Source organism: Silene latifolia, chromosome 11 (genome assembly GCF_048544455.1).
Source record: "Silene latifolia isolate original U9 population chromosome 11, ASM4854445v1, whole genome shotgun sequence".
Taxonomy (NCBI): Eukaryota; Viridiplantae; Streptophyta; class Magnoliopsida; order Caryophyllales; family Caryophyllaceae; genus Silene; species Silene latifolia.
Window position 1 is genome coordinate 152,862,216 of NC_133536.1, and position 14,498 is coordinate 152,876,713.

Below are 14,498 nucleotides of genomic sequence, written 5' to 3' on the forward strand. Positions count from 1 at the left end.
ATTTAGTTAGTAATTTTAGTAGTCTTTTGGGATAATCTTGGGTGCCACCAATGGAGATTACCTAAGTTGGTAATTTGGGTTTTGGAGGATCATCCACTATCTATTAGCTCAAGAACAACATCAAGGAAGGAGTCCTTGAGTTGTGCCCATATAAATTTCCACCATCAATGTAAGGAAATTTCTCTTAAGATGGTTTTATACCATCTTTATGTTATTTATTTTTGCATGCATGTAGATTTAGACCACTTCATAAAATTAGTTAGTAATTTTGACATCATAAGATGAGTCTAATATGGTCTAAATAACTAACAAAAATTTCAAAATATAGAGTGTTCATGCCCAAATTTTGATTTTTCATGTGTAAAACTTGGTTAATTGTGCTAAAAGACAAATTTCCTTGTTCATGAAACTATGCATTGTCTTAAAACGGAAATTTCGTCTCAAAATCTTGCCCAAATTTTCGAAATTCACTATGAATATGACCAAAGTTTGATTTCTACATCTTAAACATGGTTTAATGGCATTATAAGGCTATAATTTCATGAGCATTGGTACAACATGGTTTAAGTCAAAAACTTTCGTCTTAAAATTTTAACCAAGTTCTCAAGAATTCATGTATTAGTATGTGAAAATTTATTTTAAGCTTAAACCTTAGGACTAATTGTGCTACAAAAATTTAACTCTTGATAAGTAGAGTAACATATTGTTTCAAAATGGGTAATATTTTTTCAAATTTCCACCAAAATTTTCGAAGTACAGGCTAAGTGTGTAAGATTTTCGGTTTCTATGCTCCATAATTGGTGTAGTCGTGTCAAAAGCTTGATCATTTTGTCTTTCATTGTCTCTAATTAAAATTTAAATCATTGCAAATTTCACAAGAGTTTCAATTTCCGAAAAATTTGTAACATGGGAAAGATTTTAGTTTGCTTGAAGTACAAAGGGAACTATGGTAAAATTTCTTCTAAATTGCCACTTATCAATTAAAAAAGTTGGGGAAAATTTCCATTCATATCCAATGTTGGTTTCTATTGTTACCTTTCCTATTCTATATCTTGTTGCGTGGTGCAAGAAACAACCGTCAAACCCAACCCCAACCGGAAGCACCACCCATCATTATCCTTTCGGGATATCCGGGAATAGAGTTTGAAAGTGAACATCGAAAAAATACCTTCCTAACCAATGGCCAAAGGCGTACAAGTGCTACTAGGTGTGTGTCGGAGAGTGCCTTGGAAACCTTGGGAATAGAGGTGCAAGTACATGACATTTTTAGCGTCCTTGGCATGGAAGGACTATAATTTTTGGCGGAAATAGGCTACCGCAATCTCACCCTTGAATTCTTGAGTTCATTTGCCTACAACAAAAGAGACCATTCCGTGAGTTTCTGGCTCAAGAAAACCATCTTCAACCTTTCTAGTGAGGTTTTTGCGGAACGATTATATGTAGGGAAAAGGACTACCTTTACCTATGACAAGGTATAAAAGGAGATGAAAGCCACGAAGTACATTGATCTTAATATGGGTAACCAACATACCGATGTGAGTGCAATGAAAATAAATGACGTGGAACACCCATTTTTGAAAGTCTTCATTCGCCTTATGACCAATATCCTTTATGGGAGTAAAGATCCTAGCAAACTCAACTCTACGGAAGTGTTACTTTTGAGCTCCTACCTAAACCCATGCTATGAGAGACGCTTCTACTTTAGCCCCGTTACCATGGTGAGCCTAGCATTTGAGAGGATGACCAAGTCTGGAAAGTGCTGTTTTGATTGCGGTGCCCTAGTGACTAGATTAGCCATATAACAACCCGACCCGCCACCATCTTAACACAACCCCAATAAGATGAGAAGCGTACCTTTGGGCCCGTTATTTATCCTCATTTAAGCCCAAAATCACAACGCCTTGTTACTAAGTGGTAGGTGGAAGCCTTTATAAACATATCACAATCCACATATTTTCCCGATGTGGGAAAAATTTCGTCTCGTCTCTTGGGGTGTTACAAACACCCTCGCTTAAAGAACACAACGTCCTCGTTGTGCCTCAAAGCTGACCACAGCCATGCCCAGAATACTCCCCTAATAGGTTGGTAGCCCGTGTACTCCTCACCACATCTCACCACACAGTCGCAGGGTTACTCTGATTCCATTGATAACAACCCGACCCGCCAACGTCGTAACACAACCCCAATTAGATGAGATGCGTACTTTTGGGCCCGTTATTTATCCTCACTTAAGCCCAAAAGCACAAGGCCTTGTTACTAAGTGGTGGGTGGAAGCCCTTACAAACATATCACAATTTTCATATTTTCCCGTGTGGGATAAGTTTCGTCTCATCTCTTGGGGTGTTACAAGCCAAGAACCTCTTGGGTTGTTAACTGGGGGAGATTAATAGGCCTATTAGTGCGGGGGTGTCGTACTTTGACATTGCCTATATGGAGAACATGTTTTGGATTGTGGATAGGAGGAATAACGATGGGTACTCGTGGAAAGTGAACACGAACTTGTACATGAAACTTCCCGCGCCCGGAAAATTGCCCGAAACCTCCCACCTCGTCCTCCAGCCCAATCTTATCTCATTCCGATTAAGCTCACCTATGCCCTTAGTGATGAAGAAGTAGAACGGGCTAATACCCCGACAATGCCCCATGGAGTCCCTTATCATTTGATGCATGATCCATCGCCCTCATATATGCCCATGCCTTCACCACCCCATGATCGCCCTAGACATTCTACATATTCCTCGTCATCTTCCTACATGCACGTGCCTTCGCCACTTCATGGCCCTCCTAGGCATTCCATGGACATGCCATCGCATAACGGCGAATTTACCCGACCCCAACCACCATATGATCACCAATACCCTATGGCAGACCTTATCGAGTGGGTGAACCACTCCCTGGTTCTAAGAGAAATGCATGAGTTTAGTTACAACCAATGTATGAGACCCACTCAACGTCCTAGCTTTTGGTCCGGGGATGGGAATAATTCAGGGTTCTTCAAAGCTTATGATATCCAACTAATAAGGCTAAAGTCGTATCACCTATATCAAAGTAATCCTATCTCAGTACTAACAAATAGCTAGTGGTAAGACAAGTATCAAATCTATAGGGTTGCAGTAATATTCAGTTTGCTAATTTTAAAGTATCTTAAAATAACGGTTTTTCTTGAAGATTTTGTTTGGTTGATTGCTAAAACTAATTGCAATATAGTAAAGGTTGTGAACAATAATGTCAAAATGTCTAGAGAGTGGGTTCACTAGGTTGATTATCCGGGGGTGTATTTTAATCAATTGTAAGGTCAATCGAACAACCTAAGCTCACAAGATCAGTCGATTCAATTATGCGCTTTAGATTCAGTTTAGCATTCAATTGCTATAATTAAACTCTACCTATCTGATTATCGCAGCCTATATTAATTCTAACCCGGTCGGTGAAAGTATTAATTCGCTAGACTAATTATTAATTCAGGTTTAATCAAGTAATTGTAATAAGAACAATAATCAAACGATAATTCATGCGATGTTACTAACAATTAAATCATTAACACCCTTCTAATCAACCTAGATCCCCGTTTACCCTAGATAGCTGATTAGCTACTCATGATAAGAGAATTAACAACAAAACTAATAATAATAGAAGACATAATTAAAAGCATGTCATAAGAACAATTGAGGAATTAAATAACTTGATTCAATAATAAGTGAAGAATGATTAAAGTACCGTAGCAAATTAATGTAGAATGAGTTGTAGATACAAAATAACAATAGCCGACTAAACATAGAGGTTTTAGGAGTTCTAAAGATAAATAAAATGTAACCTAATAGCATAATACGAGTTTAGTATATATAATACAAAATAGATGACTTTTAGGAAATATCAAATAAGTCTTCAGCGAACGAGGATACTCGATCGAGTACAACACACTCGATCGAGTACACGTCCACTTGATGGAGTAAAGGCAAACTCGATCGAGTACACACTCTTCTCAACTTTCTTTCGCGCAATCATCACTTCTTATCTTTCACTCTTCTAGATTCCCGTGCCATGCTTCGTGTATTCCGTTATGCCAATTTCGCAGTGCTCCACTTTACTCGTTTTACTTCATAAATGCGTCATTCCTGCATTTAAACACCAAGTAGCGCCAGTATCGATATTCTAATGTAAAAGGCATATAAATAACGTAATTTGCACAAAAACCGCATCATAAACAACTTAAAGGGAGTCGTAAAACTATATATAAATATGATTCATCAAACTCCCCCAAACCAATTCTTTGCTTGTCCCTAAGCAAAGCAAACACTCAATACAAAATAGCAATCATACAAATGGTGAATGAATAACCCAGAGCTAATGTTGATCACATACAAATCCCAAGCTATCCATATCTATAACAAAGTAGTGACCAAACTTGTGCCAATAAAACAAATTCAAAGGCACGGGTGATAGAAAAATGCTGCTCAACTCAAGATGTAACATGATACCGTAACTCAGCCAAATACCTTTTAATCATGCAAGACATATTAGTCGGTTTCTCGCGGATTCACTCATGCACTCATAAAGGGTGAGTTATATGTAAGATAGGAAAAATTAAGACAGTCACTCAACTTTTGAAACATGCATGCATTCTAATGTGATATAAATTTCTCCAACTAATATGCATTCACAATAAAGATAAAAGTGCATGTCTCAAGGACAATAGGGTGGCAAAAATGCAAATGGTATAGGAGTGGTTTGGATCAAGGCACGTATGGATATGTGAGGCTAAGACGGTAGTCGCAGCGCTAACCAAAATCAAATCTATGATAAGAAGCATAAATTATCCCAAATAGAGAAATCATCTCAACTTTGACAACACATGAGACACTATGAGTTACTCTTCAAAAATGCAGTAGACTCTAACACATCTTCTTTTAATCTCTTAACAAAACCAAATGAAGAAATATTATTTTTTTCCTTTTCTTTTCTTTTCTTGTTTTTTTTTTTTTTTTTTTTTGAAATCTTCCTCTTTTTTTTTTTTTTTTTTCAGTCTTTTTTTTATTTCTTTTCTTCTTTTGCTTCATATTTTTTTTTTCTTTTTCCATCATAAGAGATTAACATCATTGCTACAAAATTTAAGCTACAATCCACATGACAATAAAAGTCCCATTCCCAACCAAAGTAGCAAAAATAGATATGAAACTCAAGCAACTACGACTGTCCTGATAAGGTAGGCAAATTCTAGATTGTAGCTATTAGATGAGATATAGAACCGCTACAAGGGTTCAAACGGGCTAACAAAAGGATAATGTAAGGCTTATTTGAACTGTAAGAACCGCATTTCCTCATGTACTTAGTCATATGAATGCGCAAAAGTTAAGAAACTAATGTCACACTTATGCAGTTTGATATTACACATTCCACAAGGAGAACCACACTCAAGCCTAATTGACAATGAGACCAGTTTATTGATGTTCCTGACCTAAAAAGCTCAACAGACCTCGGAAGTTTAATTGGTTTACCAACATAATATTTTCACATTTACTTAACATAAGGCATATTATTACCGTCAAGACTTGAATTATGAGCTTTATTTTCATGAATAACGAGTCAAAACAATGTACATGGATAACTGTATGGGATTAAAATGCAAAAACAATGCAAATTATCATCACTGCTACTCAAATCACCAAGACTCGACCTAAAACAAGTTTTTTGATTTTTGAAAATTTTTAATTTTTATGGATTTTTTTTTTATAAATGCACACAACATAACTAACGTACACAACTGAAAGAAATCACACAACATAAATAAATACTCCCCTCAAACCTAAATGTTACAGTGTCCTCATTGTGACGCCTACAACATAGAAATCACACAACAAATCACCAGCAACCTAAAGGACACTACTAACAAACGGAATAGGGACATAACTAACAACCTAACGATAATATAAGAAAAGAAAGTACAAAGAAAGATAGTACCAGATGTAAAGTAGAAGCTCCCCCAAACCAGCTGCAAAGCGGGGGATGTGGTGACCAGCTGTCACTATTGCTCATCTCCATCATCATCATCATTGCCATCACCATGGATGGTCTCATCAAACTCATCAACTTCCCTCAGCAAAGTGTACAACCCCGGGTCACCAACACGTCCGACACGGCCTCCACGTCGACCATGGCCTCTAGTACAACCACATCGAAATCCACCAGCTGTCCTAGAAGTAGAAACTCCAAACCGACCACATACCCTAAGGTCCCAGCACTAAACTGACCTCCCTGAGAAGTAGAAGCCCCAAACTGATCCCCAGAGCAACCAACAGGCATATCAGGCCGGATAAGAGTGTAGAAAGGATGTCCAAGAGCACCATAATCCCGGCTAACCTGGCCAAACTCTGATGGAGAAACACAATAAAATTGAAAGACCCGACTCTCATCCCCAGGAGTAGAGTAGTAACTGGGCACAATGTTAGCATATTAATGCCCCTAAGACAGACTAGTGGCCTCCAACTGCTACCACAACCGCCAGTTAGTCAAGGCAGTGTTAATCCCCTTGGGAATCCTTACTTCCCTCTCGATAAAAGAATCGAAATGGTAACCATAATGCGTAGGAGGTGCAAAAGATGGAATAAGAGGTCATGGCTGAAAAGAGCCAGAAAGATGAGTCTGTGGAGCTCGGCGTGATCTACGGCGTCCTGTGGTGGTAGTAGTGCTAGAATAAGGCAAAGCAACTAGCAGATTCTATGGAATCAAGTAAGTATGGGATAGAGGACGAATAGCAGAACCATCCTCTTCAAGAGCATCAATAGATGGTACACTACGCCAATTCTGGCAATCAATAAGGACCGTATCACAACGGTTTAATACATTTAATAATGACACTTAGATTACCGTTTTCAAAATATTGGCGGAAACCTAGACCACGCTAATAAGAATAACGGTTTCTGTCGAAAACCGTTCTTATTATAATGTGACAATGCTTGTTTAACAAACCGTTATCAAAAACGTTTAACGGTTTCCAAAAGCGCGTTATAAAATCTCTCTTATCAACGGTTGTTAGACAACCGTTACAGGTTTAAGAAAATGGCATTTCGAAAACCGTTACTAAATTAGCACCAGTAACGGTTTGTGTTACCCGTTGTTATGTTATAGATACGGGTTTCTTATAACCGTTATCATTTGCTATTTTAAAAGAACGGTTTTTCAATTCAAGCGTTGTCACTATTTGATTAGATTTCTGAGTTTGACCACTGCATTCAAAACATTATCAGAACTTTACTTAATATTCAGTTTGACCAACCGTTTTCAATTTGACCAAAATAATTCTATAAATATGTCTTCATAATGTTAAAATCTAAATTACCAAACATTTACTCTTTAATTTCTCTCTAAAAAAAATATCGCTGGTGTATCGGAGCTATAATCACGTAATCGTTACGCACAGCCTTTTACTTGCACTCTCCATAATCTCTCGGTTTGTTATGATGGGAATGGAAAGGGTTTAAACCCTAATTTTTGGTGGTTGAGGCAAATGCTTCATGACTCTGGTTACACTGCGGTTAAAAAAGTGTACCCTGTGTCTACAAACAAGCAAGGTTTTGTAGGCTTCGCTTTTATCGAGTTTGACGAAGCCAACTGCCATGATAGTTTTCGGCAGGCAAGAACATTAGGGGCTAGATTTGTGGAGAAATTGGGCATGAAGACTATCCTAATTCTACATCAAATTCTAATTAAGTCTTTAATTATTATCTGAAATTATGAGTTGTATTTTGATTATGGTGATTATTTGAATAAAAGATTAAGTATTTATATTATTTGTTACTACGTTTTAATCAAGTCCTTACACTCAAATTCAATCCACCAAATAAAATATTATAATGACTAACTTTCTACTTATAAGAATAAAAAAGAATGGAAACGGCATAATAAGATAATAAGAATTGGAACCGTTATGTCAATAATAAGACAAAATGATAACGGTTCTTTGTTAAGCCGTTATCATATTACATATATCAACAACGGTTATTTTAAAGCCATTGTCATATTACAACAATTAACAACGGTGTTTCTTAAAATCGTTGTAAAAACAGATCCCGCGCTATGATAGCAATATAGAGTTTATTTTTTTAGAGTGTTATTTATAATTAAAAACTAATTAAAGAAGTCATCTTTGCCGTCGTCGCCGTCATTAATCTTTATAGCTTAAAAAAGGTAATCTCATTTTCATACCTACTGGCTTATATATGGGGTCGTACTTGGATGATTGATGGTGAAATTGGTGATCCCATTTATAATGATGGAATTGCTGAATTTTACAATTTCGTTAGTGAAAATTTTCATCTCCACTCATCAATCCCCTGCCCTTGTAATAGATGTGGTAATATAAGGGTTTTGCCTATCCCAGATGTCAAAATACACTTAGAAAAGAATAGTTTCAGTAGAGATTATAGGCGTTGGAGTTTTCATGGAGAATTAGAGGATAAGGATGGGGAATTTGATGTAGAGGTAAATAATCATACACCTGAAGCTGTTGGTTTAGATATAGGGGATGGGGCATATAATGTGTGTGTAAACAATCGTTCACCTACACCTGAAGTTGTTTTAGGTGAGAAGTTTGCTGAAGATGATGGATTCGATGATTTTGAAGCTACCGGTGATGGGGAAATAAATGCTGATGATTTAATTGAGAAGTTGAGTCAATCTGTAATGCCTTTATTTACTGATTGTAAGAAGTATACCAAATTGTCCGCGGTGGTAAAGTTAAATAACTTGAAGGGGGCAAATGGGTGGAGTGATAAGAGTTTTACGGATCTTCTAGCCTTGCTATGTGACATGCTTCCTGACGGTAATGTTCTTCCGAGTCGGATATATGAGGCTAAAAAAATGATTAGAGAATTGGGCATGGAATATGAGAAAATACATGCTTGTCACAATGACTGCATATTGTACCGTAAAGATTATGAGAAATTATCATATTGTCCGCGCTGCTCTTTATGGCGTTATAAGACTAAGGAAGGGATCCCAGCTAAGGTGTTGTGGTATTTTCCAATAATACCAAGATTCATAAGGATTTATTTGAATGAAGAAGATGCAAGAATGTTGACTTGTCATAATAGTGGAAGGATTGAAGATGGAAAGTTAAGACACCTAGCGGATGGTCAACAGTGGAAAGAGTTTGACGCTAAATATCCTGACTTCGCCAAAGAATCAAGGAACTTGCGTCTAGAGCTCTCCACAGATGGAATGAACCCTCATGGAAACATGAGTACCCAACACAGTACTTGGCTAGTTGTGTTGGCCATCTATAATTTGCCCCCATGGGTTTGCATGAAACGGAAGTATCTGATGTTGTCTTTGTTGATATCTGGCCCTCGACAACGTGGAAATGACATATATGTGTATTTGGAACCACTTCTAGATGATCTGAAGATTTTGTGGGAGAGAGAGATACCGGTGTTTGATGGTTATAAGAAGGAAAGTTTCAATCTAAGAGCTATGTTATTGTGTACAATAACTGACTTTCCGGCATACGGCGATCTTCCTGGACATACTGCACATGGGAAAGAGGCTTGCCCATTGTGTAGGGGGGGGGGATGTTGAATCAGAATATTTGAAGCATTCTCGCAAGCACGCGTACAAGGGAAATCGTCGATGGTTATGCCCTGATCATCATTATCGTATGCTTCACAAGGCGTTTAATGAGTGTCCTGAGCAACGTGGGAGTCCTCAGATTTTGAATGGTCATGAAGTGTATGATAAAGTGAAAAATATTGAGATAACGTATGGGAAGAAGGGACCTAAGTTGTCTACTCGTGGTTATAAAAAAAACTTATTTTTTACCAAACTTCCGTATTGGCGTGACCTCCCGGTTAGACATTGCCTAGATTTTATTCACATTGAAAAGAACGTTTGTGATAATATAATCAATACTCTGCTGAATGTCCCGGGTAGGACAAAAGACAACAAGGCAACTAGGGATGATATGGTTAAGATGGGTATTAGGCCCGAGCTGGCAGCTAAAACAAAAGGAAATCGGACATTTTTGCCGCATACTGCTCATACTCTTTCAAAAAAGGAGAAAAAAGAGTTTTGCGAATGCTTGCATGGTATTAAGGTGCCAGAGGGCTATTCATCTAATATTAAAAGCCTTGTTTCGTTGCAGGACCTAAAACTTACTGGTTTAAAGTCACATGACTGTCATACATTGATGCAACAACTACTAGCTGTGGCCGTTCGTTCCATTCTACCTCTAAAGATTCGACACGCTATAATTATATTTTGCTATTTCTTCAAATCAATCAACAGTAAAGTCGTTGATCCCGATGAAGCGGAAACTTTGCAGGAGATCCTCGTCACCAGTCTTTGTCAGTTTGAAATGTATTTTCCTCCCTCATTTTTCACTATCATGGTTCATTTGACTGTCCACCTAGTCCGGGAGGTTTTGTATCTCGGGCCAGTGTATTTGAGATATCAGTACCCATTCGAGCGATTGATGAAAGTTTACAAGGATTACACATCTAATAGGTATCTTCCAAAGGGGTGTATTGATGAGCGAGTAATTATCGATGAAGCTCTTTCGTATTGTTACGCATACCTCTCCTTGGATGAGTTAATTGGAGCTCCTACGAATCGTCATAGTGATTGGATGAATGGAAAAAGTGTAAGGGGTCGTGTTTCCAAGGATATGTCATCTGACATGTGACATAGAGCTCATACATACGTTCTATTTAACGATGATCATGTCCAGCCTTACAGAGCAGAACAACAGAGTTACCTTAAGGGAAAACACCCTCATAAGAACGAAAGGTGGTATGCAAATGAGCATTACAAGGAATTTAGTGACCGGTTTAAGGATACTATTTACAATGATGACAACCCAATTGATGATAGCTCAACCAGTCTATGACATCTCGCTTTCGGTCCTGATGCTCGTGCAACTTTTTATAGCGGGTATGCGATCAATGGGTACACTTTCTACACCTGCATTCAAGATGTGGCGAGCACAATGCAAAACAGTGGAGTTTGCGTAGATTCTCAGGCTATATACTTTTCTAGTTTAAAGGATAAAAATCTTATTTTGGGTAAAATGCAATATTATGGAGTTATTGAAGAGATATTGGTTTTAGACTACATAGATTTTGAGATACCTCTATTTCGGTGCAAGTGGGTTGACAACAACAATGGTGTTAGAAAGGATGATTTAGGATTCACATTAGTAAATTTTGACAAGGTTGGAAACAAGGATGATCCTTTTATATTAGCGTCACAAGCAAAACAAGTTTTTTATGTTACCGATCTTATGGATAAGAAGTGGTCAGTTGTTCTATCTTGCCATCGCCGAATTCCAGATGATGAAGACGTTGAATTTGAAGGACTTGATCACAGTGCTATATCGCAATTTGGTAATGATGTTGAAAATGTTTAACATTCCAAACATATATATACGGGATGATCATGATGAAGGTATTTGGGTTAATGAAGAGACTAGCAAATCCAAAAAACATTTCCGGCAGCCAAGAAAATATCAGCAATCGAATCGAGTTATCTTACGTCATGTGTAATTATTGTCTTGCTGTTATATATATCAAAATGCTGTTGTAAACGTTTTCTGCAGTTGCAGCGGGCAGGTTAGGAAAAAATCGTATCAAACAAAATGATGCTTTATCTATATGAAAATGATGCTTTATTTATTGGCGGTAAAATCAAACAAAGTGAAATATAAATTAAAACGGATATACCAAAACCGTTGTTCTGGACGTGTACAGTTATAACGGTTGAGGCCGTTGTTATGTTTATAAAAATGTTGCTTTATTTCATGGCGGGAAAATCAAACAAAATGAAAATATTTCAGACAACGGTTATTTCTAACCCGTTGTAGATAGTACTAATCAATTACGGTTTCACACAAAACCGTAGTCTGTTTGGAAACAAAATATAATGGATTTTCTTATACTGTGTTTATTACTTTCCAATAAACAAGGTCTTTCAAGAAGTGTTGTATTATTCACACATATATACTCTAAACTTCCCCTCCCCCACATAATATTCTCAAACATTGAGCTTCCCCTCTACCACCAGCCTACCCCCATAGCTGTTGCAGTCATCGTCATCGTCATCGTCGCCATTGCCGCCACCAGATCAATCCGGATTCTCCTTTTTAAAGAAGTAATAAACCCTCCTCTCTAGAGATTTGTTTGTTATTATAAGTATGCAATGTTAATATTTGTTTATTAATTTCTGCTTTAGATATGGTCCAAAAGCGCACAAGAAACGACGGAAATGCGTTAGGCGACGACTCAGGTGGTGAGAATAATTTGCAACACACTGCGGGTTGAATGCGCCACAGGGTTTCCCTAGAGACAATAAATTCAAAGATACCTAATCCTTTACAATAGGATAAACATACGGGGTTGCCATATGGTGAGTATGACGGGTATTTTGCGAGTTGGATTGGTTGTTGTGTAAGACAATATGTGCCTCTCGGTACGCCGCGTATCTGTGAACTGAGTCAAATACGGAACGACATGCTAATAAACAGAATAAAGGTATGTATATACAATAATAAATGTTTTAGCTGAAATTAAGTTACTACTTGATATGTGTATTAGCCGAAACACTTGTACCAACTATGCTCATCATATATGCAGTTAGCTTACGTTGTCCCCGAAATGTATGATAAGTTCCTAAAAAAAAGACAAGGGAAGCCCTCAGATCTTGGAAGTTAAAGATGGCTGAGAACCACTTGTTCAACAAAGAAACCGGGGAGATGAACAAGAACCCACCAAAAAAGAAGTATCCGTATGTCAGTCAGGACCATTGGGATAGCTATATCGCTTATAGGCAGTCTGACAAGTTTTAGGTAACTTAATAATAATAATAATAAGTAAAAAAGTATACTTAGTTTAGTGTTTGGTCATGCTTACATTTCTTGATGCAATTTATTTGATGAAGGCTATGAGTGAGAGGAATAAGGCGAACATTTTAAAGAAAAAGACCGTCTTTTATGGCTCCCGAGGTGGTTATAGATTGATTAAGAAGAAACTTGTAAGTACTACATAATTCTTATAGTATTAGACTATTAGGTGTTATAGTCGGATGTTATATATGTTCATCGTAATCATACAAATTTTGAGAGGATATCAATGTGATGAATGAATTGCAGGCAAAGCTTGGAAAATTCAGTCGTCACGACGCTTGGGTGGAAGGTCACACTCCTAAGAATGGAAAGACGGAAACTGAATATGATAAGGACATTAAAGAGAAAATTGTAAGTTTGAATAAATATGTCACTCCTACCACTGGTAGTCGGAGTTATATAATTGTGTGTTGCTTAATGGTTTTATGTGTATGTAGAGGATTTGTGAGAAGGAGGTACAAGAAGGAAAATGGAAGCCTGAAGGACGTGATGACATTCTTGCTAAGGAAATCGACAAAGCAGAGCATCGAGGTCGTGTGAGATGGGTAGGAACGCATGTTGGTATCACTAAGTATTTTGGGAAAACTACTCGACGTGGTGATGCTTCCAAGAAGGTAATCTATAAATATTGTATTTGAACCAACGTAATTAATTTACAACTATATATGCTGACATTAATTTCTACTACACAGCTACATAAAATAGCCAGGTTGATGATGAGAATGTTGGAAACTGGGGAAAAGCCATCAGAAAAAGAGTTGGATATGGTTCAAGAGGTCATAAAGGAAGTAGATGAGGAGGAGAAGGAGGAGCAGGAGGGGGAGGAGGAGGAGAAGGAGGAGGCGGAGAAGGAGGAGGATGAGGAGGAGGAGGAGGAGGAGAAGGAGAAGGAGGAGGAGGAGGAGGAGGAGGAGGAGGAGGAGGAGGAGGAGGAGGAGGAGGAGGAGGATGAGGAGGAGGAGGAGGAGGAGGAGGAAAAAAGAGGTAATAATAACTGTCTTATATACATTGTGTTATATGATTTGGAAAATCAGTACGTGTTATAATGGACAAGTGTTAATGTACAGAAGGAAGCCGAGGATGACATGACAAGGGAGAAGGAAATGAGAAAGGAGACTGAAGTGAGAGCCGAGGATCGATATCAGGCAGTTGAAGAGGAAGAGGATGCCAGGAAGGCCGTGACACAGGATGAAGTGGAGGTAGTTGATGATCAGATGTTCTTCTCAACACCAAAAAAGGTAATAGCTGCTAGTTTATAATTATTCATATCATACACGTTTTTTACTTAGGAAATTTATTAAAGGTACTGAATGTATGTGTACTAATTGATTAAAGCTGACGTGAAGGGCGATTGCAAGGTGGCTTGTCGTCTGTCCTATTTACAAGTGAAACAGAAAGTTGTTGTTGCCAGGGGATACTTGTTCAATTACGACCGGTTTCAGCAAGTTAAGGTTCATGGTATACCCCTTCGTCACAACTGCAGGAAAGTGGAAGTGTCCCAATTATATTAAGACGAGTATGGGGAAGTACAAGTACCATTTCCTACTGAGGGGGTCACTTATTTAAAAGAAGCCCTAAGCTCTTATGTGCAATGGCTTGACAAACTCAT